This window comes from Silene latifolia, chromosome 11 (genome assembly GCF_048544455.1).
Source record: "Silene latifolia isolate original U9 population chromosome 11, ASM4854445v1, whole genome shotgun sequence".
NCBI classification, from domain to species: Eukaryota; Viridiplantae; Streptophyta; class Magnoliopsida; order Caryophyllales; family Caryophyllaceae; genus Silene; species Silene latifolia.
In genome coordinates, this window is record NC_133536.1 from 197332358 (window position 1) to 197349332 (window position 16975).

At 40.7% G+C, this 16975-nt stretch overlaps 2 long non-coding RNA genes across 2 annotated transcripts; both read left to right on the forward strand.

The window, feature by feature from the left end:
• Positions 1-525: 525 nt before the first annotated feature.
• On the forward strand, positions 526-2386 carry LOC141615287 (uncharacterized). Its single transcript, XR_012529780.1, has 3 exons — positions 526-856; positions 1266-1293; positions 2308-2386. It is a non-coding gene; the product is annotated as an uncharacterized LOC141615287 (long non-coding RNA).
• A 188-nt stretch (positions 2387-2574) lies between these two features.
• LOC141615288 (uncharacterized) lies at positions 2575-3556 on the forward strand. Its single transcript, XR_012529781.1, has 3 exons — positions 2575-2844; positions 2972-3184; positions 3357-3556. It is a non-coding gene; the product is annotated as an uncharacterized LOC141615288 (long non-coding RNA).
• Positions 3557-16975: the final 13419 nt, after the last annotated feature.

Here is a 16975-nt window from a genome sequence, read left to right on the forward strand (position 1 = left end):
AAGTCATCTTTCGGACTTGCTTTGTTCAAGTCCCTAAAGTCGACGCAAACACGGATTCTCCCATCCTTTTTGGGTACGGGTACTATGTTAGCTACCCAATCAGAATACTCGGAAACTTTGATGAACCCGGCTTTGAATTGCTTGTCAACTTCTTCCTTAATCTTTAGAGCCCATTCTGTTCTTATTCGTCGAAGCTTCTGTTTCACAGCCCTAGTAGAAAAAACCCCTATCGTGACGCCTTTATCGTGGCGGTTCTAATAGAAACGACGTAAAAAGCCCAAAAAAATGGCGGGAGCGAAATTTTCATGTTATAGGAGGTCTATTGTGGCGGTTTAAAGTAAGAACCGACGTGATAATATAAGCTATTTATGGCGGTTTCAAATTAAAAACGCCACCATAAATCTTTTGTGGCGGTTGTATTAACAACCGACGTTAATAACGTTGTTAAAATAATGATAAGTGACAATATTTTTTAATAAAAAACCGCCATCGTATGTATTTGTGACGGTTGTAATTGTACGGTTACAACCGAGGTTAAAGATAACAAGTCAAAAAACCCTTTTGCATTCACCTTACTGTATCTAACCACTTTTCATTCCTCTTCATCTTCCCACACCATAAACCCTCCGCGACACCCTCAATCATCATTACCCACACCGCCGACCATCGTTAACTTTACTCACACCACCGTCGACAACCACTGTTCTAGCCAAGTTGATCTTCGTCTACATCTCAATTTCAACTCCGACAACCCACTTTTCAAACTCGCTACTATCAAGTTGTTTCCGGCGACACCACGAAGCAACGACACACGATCTCTACCCGCCTTTCTTTAGCCACAACAACATCGAAGAAGGTACTTTTGTCGACATATCAATTATAGCATCTTCATTAAAATTATACAAAGTTGCATCTTATTTTAATCATACAATTGATTGTTATTGTATTATTAAAATTATTGTTTTTTTTGCTGAAATTATAATTGATAAACTATATGATTGATAAAGTATGTGGGTAATTGGGATGAAATGAAAATGAATTGGGAGTGAAAAATGAATATGATGAGAAAAGAGGTAAGAGATGATCGGTTGAAGTGGTAGAATAGGATTACAATGGAAAAAAGTCCGGACCAGACACTGGTTGTTGATAATTAGTTCCATATGTTCCTGTTTTAATTGAACCCGATTATGAAATATTTATGAAGGTTTGGCAATCAAGGCGAGTAGTCACCCCTAATTGTCTTTCATTTTTGGCAACCTATATAGGTGAAACATTCGATATCAAGTTGTTGAGGTAAAAACATTCCTTTTTAGGTGGCTATTCCTCTTGTTAAGGAGGGTCATACATATTGAGTTTGATGCTGGACATGTGTATTGAATATGTGAATAGGATGCCGACTCTGCAATATCTCTAAAATTTGAATATCTTCTGTTTTTCTTCTTCAACTACCTGAGTGAATGAATGATAATATTGAGTTACTAAGACGAGTTAAACAACTTTGTTCCAAACTTTCTTTGAACAATGAGAATGTAATGATTAAATGGTTAAGCAAGCTACTTCCACTTACTAATAGGAATCATGATCATAGTACTTGAGCCGACCGGGTTAATATAAGGATTAAATGGCGCTTCTTTCCTCTCGGATTCTAACACTTCAATATCACTCGCAGAGTAATTATGTTTCATTTTTTTCAAATTTGTTTGGGAATTGATTCCATTGACAAGGAATTTAGTGATAAATTGTTAACGTCGAGCAGATCGCCGCTTAAATAATCTTCCGATAATTTATTTCCTAAGCCGAAATGGAATCCTAGAAATACTTCCTCCGTCTCAGTCAATTGTTTACGTTTTATTTTTCCATAAGAGAGGTCTTAACTAAAGTTAAAGAGATGATAGGTAAGAGTTAAATTTCTTTTTTGGAATTGAATTAGTATTTCTGCTTTTAATGGAGCCAAAGACTCCTAATCTATTGGTTCAACCTATGATGAATTAATGCAGAATAACTCACTAAGCTAGTCATTTGTTAAGCAAACTTTGTTTAGTTGGTATACCGAGGTAAAAGCTTATTCTGCAAAGATTCCCTAATTCATGTGTCTATAATTTCTGTATCTAGGATTGAATTTGAAGGAAATCAATAAAATTCTTAACAAGAATTCTAGATTTGAATGTTGTTCGAAATTCAGATCTTTGTGACAAATATGCCATGGAGACTAGTTTATAAGTTGGTGATTACCCTTTTATCGCCATTGATTTTAGGATGTAAACTCGCTTTACGATCGACCATTTGCTCGCTTTGTTTTGCGCCAAGGTCGTAACTCCAAAGCCTTTAATTCATCAAGGTCTTCTTACACTTCCACGTGCTCATTCCTGGACGCGTCTTTTTCCGAGCGGATAAATGTTCGGAGCCAAATGTGTTGAATATGAATTGTAATTCTTCAACCAAGTCTTCAAATCTTCTCTAAGGTATCTTTGCTTGATCGAAAATGACTCTGTTTGTAAGAATTTTCTTGTTAGACATTTCTTATGAAATGTTTATGTATTTCTCATATGCAAATACTTCAGATTTAAAACCAAAGAAAAAAAATCAATGGTTCGACGACTGCCCTGAAGAACATACAAAATCTATATGCACAAGAAGCGTAGTTGCCAGATAAGAAGTTGTTGTTGTAAGAGGCTTACATGTGATCTTGTACATGAACCTTTAAAAATGGATGCTTAAATCTGTTCCTTTTATATTGCATCAGTTGTTAATTATTGTGAGTGGACTACCTTGTCACGAGAGATGAAGTGCTGCACGAGCTATTTATGTATACTCTGATGTCATTTTCAAGATGTATCCTAATAGGTATATTGGAAGTATAAATCATTGTTGAGAGTCTTTTAATTTGCTTGCATTTTTGTACTAAGCTTTTTAATATTCCATATCTCTTTTAGTATACCAGATTATTCTCATGCCGTTTGGCTTGTTTCAGGAATCGCTAGTGCAATAGATCTAGCTGAATGGTTTCTTCCTAGATTGCAGTCAACTGTAAGCTCTTATCTTTCATGATAGTCCTATTTTTTTACAAGTGTCATTGTTCGTCTTGTGTTCAGACTGAGCTAACGGGTGTATATTAGACATGAAATCAAGCTGCTGCAGACAAGGAATTCATTTTTTCGTTTTATTTTGACATGAAATATATGTGGTATGTGGTGCTATAATTCAAACTTTTGAGCTTTTTATCTTGTTTTTGCTTTATATATATTTATATAGGTACCCTTGTTTTCATTATTTGATTTTTAGTAACGCTAGACGTTGATTTAATAATGCTTAGTTTGATTTTCTTACTATGGGATTTGTTTACTGTGTCATTGCAGATTTAAGAGTAAGAGTGTCAATTGACGAGATAAAGAATGTTAAAGAGGTGTAGGCTACCAAATGTTTAAGGAATAAGTAAATGTTGATTAGTCTATTAAATAAGATGTGTATGTGATTATTTATACACTTCGATGTAAAATTTTTGAACATGGACATTATTGTTCTGTCGATGATATGAAAGTTTTTGGATAGTTGGTTACATTCTTGTGTATGTATTGCTTGTTCATTTTGATATTGGATTGTCAAATTTATGGGAGGTTGCTACAGAAATTTAGGTAGCAATTTTTTTTTTAAAAAAATACCTATTTATGGCGGCGGTTCTAAGTTAGAAACGCCACGAGCTATAGTGACGGTTCTTAAGTAAAACCGCCACTATAGATAATCAATGGTGGCGATTCTTAAGTTAAAAGCCGCCACTATAGTTATCAAAGTGATCATTGAAATATCTATGGTGGCGGTTTTCTTACGATAACCGCCACTATAGATGAGTTACATTGGCGGTTCTTGTCTAACAACCGTCGTATTATATAAGTCTATGATGGCGGTTTTGTATAACAACCGCCACTATAGGAGAGCTATAACGGCGGTTGTACAACCACCTACAACCGCCGTAAAGTTTATACGACGCCGCGATAAACGACGCACCCTAAATCTCTAAAAACCGCCACAAAAGGTCATTTATAACCGCCACCGTAGGGGGTTTATCTACTAGTGCAGGTTTGAAACCTGGCTTAATCGGAATCCTATGTTCGGCAATATCCCTGTCGATTCCTGGCATGTCTTTGTAGGACCAAGCGAAAACGTCTTTGAATTCATTTAGGAGGTCTATGAAATCGGCCCTTTCGGTTGAGCTCAAGGTAGTCCCTATCCTAAGTTCTTTGGGTTCTAGTTCGGTTCCTACATTGATGGGTTCAGTGTCCTCTATTACTGGTCCCCCTTCCCCTTCTTGTAATATTTCTTTGGCTACGTAGGGAGGTATTTCGATTGAGTCTGGGTCTTGGTCATCCTCAGTATCATCATAAACAGAATTGCACTCAAGATAACACAAAGAGTAAGCAGAACCTGATTTATTCATATTAAGATTTGAGTAAAATTGAAACAAAGAAGCCAACTGATTCATGGTCAGTGGCGGCAAAGGGACAGTGGTTGGGGCATTTCCCGAACTATTGTGACTACTCGAGGCTAAGCTAGGAGAAACGAAGGGAGTGGGGATGACAACAGGAGTAGACTCTCTAATGACTTCTCTAGACTCCGACTCTGACTCCGACTCCGACTCCGACTCGAACTCATCGTCTTCTGGTTCTCCTTTGAACATCTCTCCTTCTCCAGTGGTGAGCTTGAAGAGTCTTCCTTGATTGTTGGTCCATTTGATTGATTTTCTCCATCCTTTCTGCTGCTTCGCGTCGGTTTCTGTGATCAATGCGGTGGGGTTGAAGCGATCGTCTTGAAGTATCATGGTAATGATCTCATCCTGCGCGGCCCTAATGAATCGATCTTCTCCAAACAATAGATTCATAGTGATGTTTGGAGAAACGGTGGAATAGTTCCCTTCATTCTCGATCGCGTGGATCTCATCCTCAATTGGAGAAATGAGGTGTGAACAATCTAAGGTAGATTCATCACTTGTAATCACTAGAACTCCAAGAGGATTCTGAGTGTTGTTGGGTTTACCTCCTGGTGGTATTGGGAGTCGACCATCTTCAATCATATCTTGAAGCACGTGTTTCAACTTGTAGCATTTTTCTGTGTCGTGCCCTTTGCCTCTATGGTATTCACAGTAGGAATTTTCATCCCAAAACTTGGACTTCCTTTCGGGTTCGGGAGTAGGTCAAATGGGTTGGAGTTTACCTTGCTTCATTAGCCTTTTTAGAGCGTTGGAGTAAGTATCCCCAAGGTTCATGAATTTCCTTGGTGGGGTAGTTTTTTTGGATGGCTCGAGAAGGTTAACCTCATCGGTCTTGCTAGAAGAGCCGTATGAACGACTTGTGGACCCTTGATATCCTCGACCTACCGTTTTGGACAAGAGTCCTTTACGGATGTCATCTTCAATTCGTGTCCCTAATACGGTTAAGTCCTTGAAAGTCTTGATGTTTTGATATCTCAAATGATTGGCATAGATGGGTTTGAGATTATCCACGAACTTTTCCACAAGAGTAGCCTCATCCGGGCGCTCAACTAGTTGAGTGCTAGTCTTCCTCCACCCACTTAGGAAGTCGGTGAATCCTTCTTTGTCATTTTGGGTAAGAACCTCTAGAGTACGCATGTTGACTTGGATCTCGGCATTATCCGCATATTGTTTAGAGAACTCGATTGCGGCATCTTCCCAAGTAGCGACCTTCTTGTGATCTAAAGTGTAGAACCATTGCTTCGGGATGGTGTCAAGAGATGAAGGAAAGATCCTTAAGAACATCTCGGGTTTGATGCCTTTGATAGACATGTAATCCTTGAAGGCACGGATGTGGTTCAAAGGGTTCTCGTGTCCCTTGAACTTAGGGATATCCGTCATGTTAAAGTTAGTTGGCAATTTGGAATTGACGGCTTCATACTTGCGATTGTTCTCCCTATAAATGTCATCCCCCTTAAGGTACATCAATTGCTCCTCTAGGTATTGGAGTCTTTTCTCAGCTGCAGTCATCCCCATGAAAGGATTCTCATCCCTAGATTCATCATCGGAATTACGTAGTACTTCACTCTCAAGAGGAGGCAACCTTCCCTCTACGGCGTAGATACGGCCTTTGATGAGTTCAAGGCGGTCATAGGTTTGTTCTTGAGTAGATTGCATTTGGGCTAGCGCGGCCAGGATTCGATCATTACTATTCTGGAGTTGGTGGAAATTTGTTTCATCACTTGATCCGGGCATCTTCGAAACTGGATAAGAGATCGGCGACGAATCAAAACATGATCGACCATTCTATCACACTTGCTAAAAAAGGAAAAGTTTTGACTCGTGAAGTGGGTGTGTGCCACTTGTGTTGAGTGAGTTTTGAAGAAAGACAAGGTCTTTGAAAATGTGTGTCCTAGTCAACTGTAGTGTAGTTGTAGGAGTGGACTTGAAGTGAGGTTTTGAAATGGGTTTGTGGCCCGAATTTTGACACGACCAACGGACAGAGTTTTGACCGGATTTTGCGCTAATTAGAAGCCCTATTTCGAAATTCTTGTTTGAAAAGGGTTTTGATTTTTTGAAAATTCGTCATGGTTTTGTTTAGAAATGGTGATCATGTAAGGTTTACACATTTATACAAGCATTATAACAGGATGCCGAGTGCATTTAGAAGGGTTTTGGTTTAAAGGGTGGGTTGCCATACCGAACCATCAAACCCGAAGTCTGTGGAGAGGCTCGTGCCAAACAAGAGTAAGGCCGATTCCTAGTCCATTTCCTCAAGTAGTGAAGGCCCTTGACGCTTGTATGGATGACGTCAATCGCTATCCATCCTTAGGCCCAAATAAGAATTAGGACCGTTTAGACGGGACGATTGGTCGAATGGGTTGGGTTAGGCCTAGGAAGGCCGAATTAAACGGTCTAGGAAGACCGAGTTATGAAAACCGACAATTGTCTTGTACAAACTATTCCCTAACCTTGTTCAAGTTTCACCCTTGGCTACACGTAAGTGTATTATCCCCAGCGGAGTCGCCAAACTGTGGACAGCGGGCCGCCCACGGGGGCGCTTGGTGAGAACGAAACAAGCGTTTGCATTTTGTATGGAGTCGCCACCAATTTTTATGGGAAATTGGAACCGTTCGAATACCTCGTGTCATGTCAAGACACAAAGTAGTGACATGAACACTAAGCAATCGTTACCCTTAGCATTCTATGTCTAGAATGACTCTCGTGGATGCCAATGAACACGGGTGTTCACAGATATCTGGAGTAAGGGGTGAGGGTACGTATTAGGAAGCTCTTTTGATCGAACACCTAATCCCGCCCGCCTCGATAGCGGCCTCTACTAATGATTAGGGAAGTTATTCGTACTCGATATACCGTCGGCTATATGCATGCAATGCAACATCCAAGTCTTAATCCTAGCATGTGAGAATTAATACTAAGTCGGTTGACAATTAATTGGCAAACAATTGGGTCGAAGTAGGATTTAATGCTCATTTACATGTGAAAACATACAAGCAAAGAAAGAAATACAATAAAAGAAATACAATAATGAAAATTACATTAATTACAATGGATTAGGTGATTTATGTCGAAAATACCTTTAAAACGGATAATTTGAGAAAAGAACAAAAGAAAGAATCAAAAGAATTAACAAACAAGTCAGAAGGCGATAATACAAATAATAGTCAATTATACGTATGCTAATTAAACTAGGTCAAGGCAGAAATGGAGTTCAGGGACAAAACTCAGCCAGGAACAGGCGCAGCAGAGCTGCGTCCTTTGGAATAGGCGCAGCAGACGCTGCGTCTGTTCCTTGGCTCAGTTCTGGCTGTGAAGCCGTAATTGCAAGACGTTAATGTCGATTGGTGATTTTAATGATGGATTAAATTATTTACTCAGATGAAAGTGAATAACAGGTTATTTAACATATGAATAGGTCATAAAAGCGATAAACATGAATGAGACGGATGCAAACGGATTAATTACATGATGAAATAGAAGTGAAAAATATTAATGAGTCCTCTATTGAAATCAATTAACTAGTCTAAACATGATGATATATGACGAATATGCGATGAATATATGAATAAACAGATGAAAGCTATATCAAAGACGAATTCCAGAAACCCAATATGAACAAATTGATCTTCTACAACTCGGAATTGAATTTAATGACGAAAACCCGCAAATATTGGATTAATTGGGTTTTAAGTCGGATTTGATGAATTAAACATGTGAATGATGACAATTATGATATACATGTGGAATTATTATGACATTAAGACGAAGAATTAACAAGCGAACAAGCAAAAGAAAGATTTTGAATACGAATTACAGAGGACAAACGAAGAAGAAAGGAAGCAGGAACTGCGCTCCTTCGAAGAGGCGCAGCAGTTGCTGCGTCCTTTCTCGACGGTTATCGACTGGAAATCCGTAAAAAAGAGGTTTTAAAGCATATTTTTAGAAATCGGTTTTAATGGTACTTTCGACATAAACCTTACAATTGATGATGATACAATAATTAAAATACAATAAATAAAAGAGGAATTATACACCCTCAGACTTACATGTTGACGAAACGAGAAGAACTAAGATATCGATTAGTGATGCTCGACGCGAATGCAAAGAGAGTGCCCTCGTAAGAGGAAAACGATTAATTAATTAAGTTGATTATTGGTGTAGTTGGTCAAATTGGTCGGTCATGCAACGGAGAGGCTGGTACCCGGAAAGATCCGAGCTTACGTGGTCGAAAGTTCAAGCATGTAGGCGCCAATAAGTAAGAACAAAGTCTAGAATGCAAAGGGAGAAGAGAAGGGCGGACACTCGCGTCAGAAATATGAGGAGCGAAGGCTCCTATTTATACTAATCACGTGAAGGAATTAGGGTTTCGGAGACTCTTTGGAAGTGAACTCGGAAAGATATGAAAAATATACGAGAAATATGCAGAAAAGGGCCTGGGAAGAGGCGCAGCAGCCACTGCGTCTCTTGGAAGAGGCGCAAAGACTGGCTGCGTCTATTCCCGGAGGTTTCCTCCTCTTTGAAGAAAGATTTCCGCGTTTGAGTTATGGTAGGACGGAAATAATTCGAATATCTTATGAATATTACGGGATATTATTTGCCAAAAGATAAAATTTGTGAAATATGGAATAGAAATATCCGGAACATTCTGACTCGGGATTTAACAGTTATCAGGAAATGGAGACGGTTTTTGACCCGGACTCCGAATGTACTCTAATTACTGCCAAAACGACCGTATCGGGACGTAGATGACAACTAAGAGGTCGACATTACTATTTGAGCAATCACTTGACGATAATATTACGAACTGTCACAAATCGTTCCGCGTATCAAACATGCGGCCCAATCATCACCGGGTGGTTTGCGGGAGGTGCAGAAATGAGGTATCTATACCAACAGGTCAGAAACTATTTTATTTCGCAAAACTCCCTTACTCGACAGAGTAAGGCCTACTCGATAGAGTACCCCAAGACTCATAAATACGGAGTATTACACAAAGCCTGGGATTACTCCTCCTAGGTAATACCAACCAGCACACCATTGAAAAGCTAAGTACCTTCCAGGTAGTATGGACTAAGAATGGCACCTATCAGCTTGTTACCCCTACTAGAGCAGTGATTAGGTTGAGCAGACAGGAATTAATTGATAAGGGTAGTTCCTTAACAAAATTTGGTAACCACTCTTTCCTTCAAGCTCTGAATAAAGTCACACTTAAGGTGGGAATTGGCACAAAATCCCTTGTATTACCCCCTGAGGAGGGGTGGTACCCAATAATAGGCTTTTGGAATGTGAGGAGGTTAAATAGTCCAACCAAACAGAAACATATTAAATGATTCTTGCATCAAGATAATCCTGGATTATTTGGCCTCCTTGAGACGAAGGTAAAACCTTTTTCTCTAAATAATATTAGACAGAATATATGTAAAGGGTTGTGTGTCTCTAATAACTCTCAATGGCATAAGGAGGGAAGGGTTTGGCTGTTGTGGAAGCCTAACTTATTTCATATCTAGTTCATTGAGTATAATGCACAGTTCATTCATGTATTGATGGATGGAATTGGTACTGGGTGCCTCTTTCCACCTCACTATGGTGTATGCATTTAATGGTGTTCAAGAGAGAAAGATCTTGTGATTGAAATTAAAACAATTTTGTGTGCAGATTCAAGGTCCATAACTTATTTGTGGTGACTTCAACAATGTCATTAGATCCTGTGAAAGATTGGGGGGACAATCAACTAAGGAAGAGATGGCTGACTTTCAAGATTGTTTGGATCGTTGTAATGTAGTGGATATTGCTGCAACTGGTTCCTATTTTACTTGGAATAATAAGCATGAGGCTAGTACCAGAGTTTATAGTAGATTGGATAAAGCTTTGGTTAACACCTCCTGGCTTTTGCACAACCCTGATTACTATGCACATTTTCATGTGGAAGGGTATTTTGATCACACACCTTGCATTATTCAGAGATATGGTATCTCCCTAAAGAGGAAGACTTGTTTTAAATATTTCAATATGTGGAGTGGAGTGGATCAATTTATCCCTTGTGTTCAATCAGTATGGGATAACCAGATAAGGGGGTACTCTTATGTACAAACTTGTTAGCAAGCTTAAAATGTTGAAATATCCCATAAATAAGTTAAATAAAGCATTATTTAATGATGTTGAAAACAATGTTGTCATAGCCTGGAAGGTGTTGGAGTTCATACAGGATCAACTGAGAACTGATCCTATAAATGGTGAGCTGATAAATTCCGAGATTCGTTGCTGATCTTCTCTAGGGGCGATAGTAAATTTGTGATGGTTTTGATAAGATCTTTTGCTACATTTTCTGCAGCTTTTGGTTTACATATGAATAAGGAAAAATCCAACATCTACTTCAATGGGGTTCAGAAGCCTCTCAGGGATCAGATCATTAGTAGGTCAGGTTGTCAGGAAGGCACTATACCTTTCAAATATTTGGGCATTTCAATTAATGTTGGAAAATTGGGAAAAAAAGAATGTCAGGTACTTGTAGAGAAAATTGTTGAAAAAATAAGGTCCATTGACGCAAGAAAAATTTCTTACGCAGGCAGATTAGTGATTGTTCAATTTGTATTAACATCTTTATACACATATTGGGCTAATATCTTTTTAATTCCAAAAGGGGTCCTGAGGAAGATAGATAGCATTTGTAGAAATTATATGTGGGATGGGACTAACATCTTTATGAGAACTCCTTTGGTCAGCTGGGACCATGTGTGTGTGTCCCAAAATCTGAGGGTGGCCTTGGTATTAGAGACATTTTAACTTGGAATATGGCTACTATAGGGAAATTGGTGTGGTGGATTTATAGCAAGTCTGACAACCTATGGGTGAAATGGATACATCAATTATATTTAAAAATTGATGCTCGGGAAAATCATAAGCCTAAATCCCATATGAGTGGGAATTGGAAGGTTATTTGCAAGATTAAGGACACATTCCAGGCTGGTTATTATCAAGGTGGATGGCTTGCTAGTCATAAAGGGTACACTGTCAGTTCAGGATATGAATGGCTCAGATATAAAGAGCAGAAAGTGGGTTGGGCTAAGTGTCACGGTCCGCTACTTTTGCCGGACCGTGGCGCGCACCCTTGCCCGTCTCAAGACAAGATGCAAGCGACAAGGATCTTCGTACTAGTGAGGGATCGCCCACTAGCACGATACTCGGGTCTCGGGTCGGTGTGTGTCGGGAATCCTAGTCACGATTATCAAGTCCGGCACACGAAAGCAATAAAAGTAAGCAATACGATTATTGAAATCAAGCAACAAGCAACAACAAGCTTTTGGATGAGAAGCGGTTTTTCATTGACTAGCACCTCTCAAAGAGGCAAATTTGATAGTTTGGTCCTGGTAGCAGGAAACATTGAATTTACAAGTTTAGTTCAGAATAGCGATATACCTATTTATGGAAACCTATTCTAAAACTATTAAGAAAATACTTACTACAAATGTACAAGGGAAATGAAATTACATAAGTATAAATAAATCTAAGGGTTCAAGTGTGCGGATCGTCACACTCTCCCCCACCTAATCTGTTGCCGCCCTCGGCAACACAAAAATCTCGAACGGCGCTTCAGTGAGACATCCTCGGTGAGCTGTGGCCGTCCATGCTGCATTGTGGTTTGGCTTTATCTTGAGTCCGGCTTGTAGATACTTCTCGGTCCAGACCATGATCGGATTCATCGTCCCTTCAAGAATAGAGTGCATTTCCTTGACGGCGAGACTCCCGAACATCATGTCCTCCAAGTTTATCACTCGCCTCGATCATTCGGAAAGTCCAAGTCCTCGTTGCTCGAGCGGAAATTTTACGAGATCGTTCAAGGTGCTTGCTCCATCGCACCTTCACCTTGTCCATCACCACTTCAAGACATGCATTCAAGGGTAAGTGAGTTCTCCAGACGCCGAATCGGCATTTCGGCGCGCCCCCGATGGTATGAGGCCTTTTCTCTTGGGTCGACTGGCCCGCAAACCAGGACGTCGATTCAACACATCGACGCGGCCCCCTGATGGTACGAGGCCTTATCTCTTGGGTCGACTGACCCGCAACCCAGGACGTCGATTCAAAGACATCGACGCGGCACCTCGATGGTACGAGGCCTACTTCTTTGGGCATCTCGGCCCTCATTGTCTACTCCTCGGTGAGGGGGTAGACTCTTCTTTCGTCCCCCAGGCCACTTAGCATCGTAGTTAGCCTGGGTCTTGTTCGCCCTTGGCTCCACCGAACCTTTAGGCATTCTCCAAGGTCGCATCCCTTGTTTCGGCGTCGGTATCACCCTCATAGCCGAAATTCGATGCTGCCCCTTGTCTTCGTCGCTGTCTACCGTCTTCACTACGATAGACCCCATTAGTAGCATTGATCCGTCACTCGGTTTCAATACCACCAATGCTTTCTGAAAGAACTGCATCCCGAGTACTAACTTGAAGTCATCCAATGAACGGTGGTGAAGTCGAGCTCCCCCGCCCACTCACCCACTTGGACCGCGACCTTCTTAGCCACTCCTTGGATGCGTCTCATTTTCCCATTGACCGCTTCAGCAAACACTGTTAGCATCCCGCAGAACTAGCCCCAACCGATCCGCTTCCTCTTTCGTAACAAAGTTATGGGAGGCGCCCGAGTCGATCAAGGCTCGTGCTTTCTTCCCATTCACCATCAAGTCCACGTACATGAGCCCGTTGGATTTCTTGGCGGAGGACTCTTCGTATTTCCCCATCGCGCTGATCCGTTGGAGTGAGCCCATCCGTGGTTGGTCTTTCCCATCACTCGAGTCTTCGTTACACTCTTGGTGATAGTCGGCCAACGCCCCATCAAGACGTTCTTGAGCCCCTTTCGGCATCTTCTTGAACATGGCATTGAACTCCGCTTGGTTCGGACAATCGGCCATCTTGTGAGGACCCTTGCACACAAAACACGCGAACGGTCTCTTCGTTGTGGAAGCAGTAGAGTTTCCCACCTTCGAAGACGAGCTTGAGGGCGAGTTTGTAGTGCTCGCCGATTGGGCTTGACTTCCTTGCGAGCGGAACCGACTGTTCCCAACTGAAATGGCGCTGTTTTGTGGCCTTTGTCCATTGTACCCACTCGTGACGCACCGTATTCCCCGTTGGTGCCACCACTCTTGGTGCCTCTCGCTCCCGTGAAAGTCGAGCGGCGCTCCGCACCGATATGGCCGAAGACAGAGTTTTGGGATTCGCCTCATGACCTCTGTTGTGCCCACCTCTTCAACCCATCAATGAATTCGAATGTCCGGTCCGTCTCAGACATTTCGGTAATCTCGAGCATGCACGCTGAGAATTCCCTCACATATTCCCGGATTGATTTGGTGTGCTTGATTTCCTTCAGCTTCTTCCGAGCAACAAACTCCGTGTTCTCGGGGTAGAAGTGATCCTTCAAGATCCTCTTGAAGTCGGCCCACGATGTCACCATAATCGTGCCCGCATCGATTTCCTTGTATCTAGCCCTCCACCACATCTTGGCATCGTCGACTAGATACATGCTTGTCGTGACAACTTCCGCGTCTTCGTCGAGCCCACTTACTCGGAAGTATTGCTCCATATCGAAGATAAAGTTATCCACCGCTTTCGAATTCCTCGCCCCATCGTAGGCACGAGGTGGAGGGGCCTTCACCTTATGGCTCCCCACAGATTTCCCGTCATTGGCCACCGCTTTCACGAGCGTGGCGCAAGTGTTCTCTAACATCTCGACCTTTCGATGCAGATGATTGATCTCTTCCTCCCGATCGTCGGGGATCGCACTACTGATCGCTTGGATGCGGGTGTCCATCCCGTCCACCTTCGTCTCAAGGTCACAAATCGTCTTTTGCAACTCCTCGAGGCTCGCGGCCATCCGCATAACGATGTCTTCGAGTTTGGGAAGCTTGACGTCGATTGTGTCCTCTAAGGCATCCACTCGGTCCTCGATTGTTTCGCCCATTTTCTCGATCTCGATAAACAAATGCGGCTTGTAGACGCCCGTCCGAAGACCGGGCTCTGATACCAAATGTCACGGTCCGCTACTTTTGCCGGACCGTGGCGCGCACCCTTGCCCGTCTCAAGGCAAGATGCAAGCGACAAGGATCTTCGTACTAGTGAGGGATCGCCCACTAGCACGATACTCGGGTCTCGGGTCGGTGTGTGTCGGGAATCCTAGTCACGATTATCAAGTCCTAAGACACGAAAGCAATAAAAGTAAGCAATACGATTATTGAAAGCAAGCAACAAGCAACAACAAGCTTTTGGATGAGAAGCGGTTTTTCATTGACTAGCACCTCTCAAAGAGGCAAATTTGATAGTTTGGTCCTGGTAGCAGGAAACATTGAATTTACAAGTTTAGTTCAGAATAGCGATATACCTATTTATGGAAACCTATTCTAAAACTATTAAGAAAATACTTACTACAAATGTACAAGGGAAATGAAATTACATAAGTATAAATAAATCTAAGGGTTCAAGTGTGCGGATCGTCACACTAAGCTTGTTTGGAATTCATGGAGTCTGCCCAAGCATATATTCTTAGCCTGGCTCATATTCAGGAATGCTCTGAATATTAGAGAGAGGCTCTACAGGTATGAGATTAGTGATATTGCAGATTGTTGCATATGTCATGCTGCTGAGGAAACTATTGTTCACTTGCTTGTTCCAGCATTGTGACTATACCAGACTGATAATTTCAGGTCTTTGTGTAGAGTCTTCCCACAGGTAATGGCATAATCTGGATTGGACGCAGGAAGTGGTCATCAATTAAGAAGAGGGTGTGTTTAGAAGTGCTGATGGCAGCATATCATGTTATCTGGCAACAAAGGAACCACGCTAGACTGGAAGGGATCGTGCCGAGACTGAGGTTGTGATTACACAAATCACTAAACAGTTGCGAAGCAGGCCGGCTCAGTATTGGACCAGACCAAAAGAGAAGTGTTGAGGGGGAGGACTGGATTAATGTTATTTATGCTAGTCTTTAAAATATATTTGTTTGTAGTAAAGGTGACGATCTTGTAGCTTATAATAGCTTTTGAGTATTAATGATATCTTACATTCCACCAAAAAAAAAAATTCCTAATTATTCATCTCTTTTCTCCTATCACCAAACCCTACCCAATCTTAAATCTTATACCCACGAAAAAGGGGAAGAAAATAGAGAGTAGGAGGGAGTATTAAAAATTGAACGTCAAAACAATGTTTATGTAATTTTCAATGAAACTACCTTGCTTCTCCTTTTTTTTCAATCCAAACCTATTTATTTTGTTATTCCTAATTCAGTAGGTCTTGTGAGATACCGTCTTCCACTAAATTAATGGGAGACATAACTTAGAAAACAAACATTAAAGAACTCCTTCCCCTTATCATGTAAGAGATATTTCAATAACGTTATTGGGAGATTGTCTCTCTGAAGTTTTTGTGTTTCTAATTTGAGTGAATAATCATGAAATTTTATTAAAATTACATTCTTCCATGCCTTTCTCATCCCAGTAGATTTCATGAGAGACCGTCTTCCACTAATTTAGTGGGAGATATAATAGGGTAAAAAGAAATTCAGTAGGTCTCTCACCCCATCATGTGAGAGATCTCTTAATAACACTATTGAAAAATCGTCTTTCTGGAATTTTTGTGTTCTCATCCGGCTTTACGAAGTAAGTGTTAAGATTACTATCTATTTTCGTGTCTTTCTCAATTCACGTTGCAAAGTAAATGTGGACTAATACAAGTAAATGTATTCTTTTATGTCTTCTCAAGAGGCTTTACAAAGCAAAATTTAAATGTCTCTTACTTGTTTAGGAGAAACAACAACAAAAACGTATTTTCGCGATTAATACAAGTTAATATGTTCGTCGAATTTTCTATTTTTTTAAGGAGCCAAAGTTTCATTATTCCTTGGTTTAGAATTATAATGTAATAAAACAAAATAACTTACTAAAGTGTTTGAACTTCTTTCTATTGTGAAGTACTGGTAGTACGTTCTCAACACAATTTTCATCTTGGGCATATTCTAAAACAGTTTATTTGTAATGCTAACACAAGGCTAAGACTGCGTATATCCGACACTCCCTTACCTCACAATTTGCGAGAGCCCTCGATTGAGGCACTGAGGTAACGTTGTTGTTATTGTAATATGCTTGCCGAAAATTGGGTTTGAGCTTTTGAGGAGTATTAACAAAATTAAAAATAAATAAAAAAAAAGTCTTGATTTGCAAATCATTAGTGTTTGATTAATACTCAATTATTACTCCTTAATTTTGGTGTTGATCAGGAGTATGTGATATTGACAATTGAGACAATCTCGATCGGAATACTAGTGACAATTTAATGAATAGCGTCTTTCCAAATTCGGCCTTTTTTCATTCGTAATAGTCAAAAATCAAATACACCCAAAACCACTTATCTAGAGATGAAAACCCTTATAACTCATATCCGTCAACTTTGATATTACTAGTCGTTAATACTCCGTATTCTGAAAGGATAATAGGAGGACACAATTAGGCCGAAT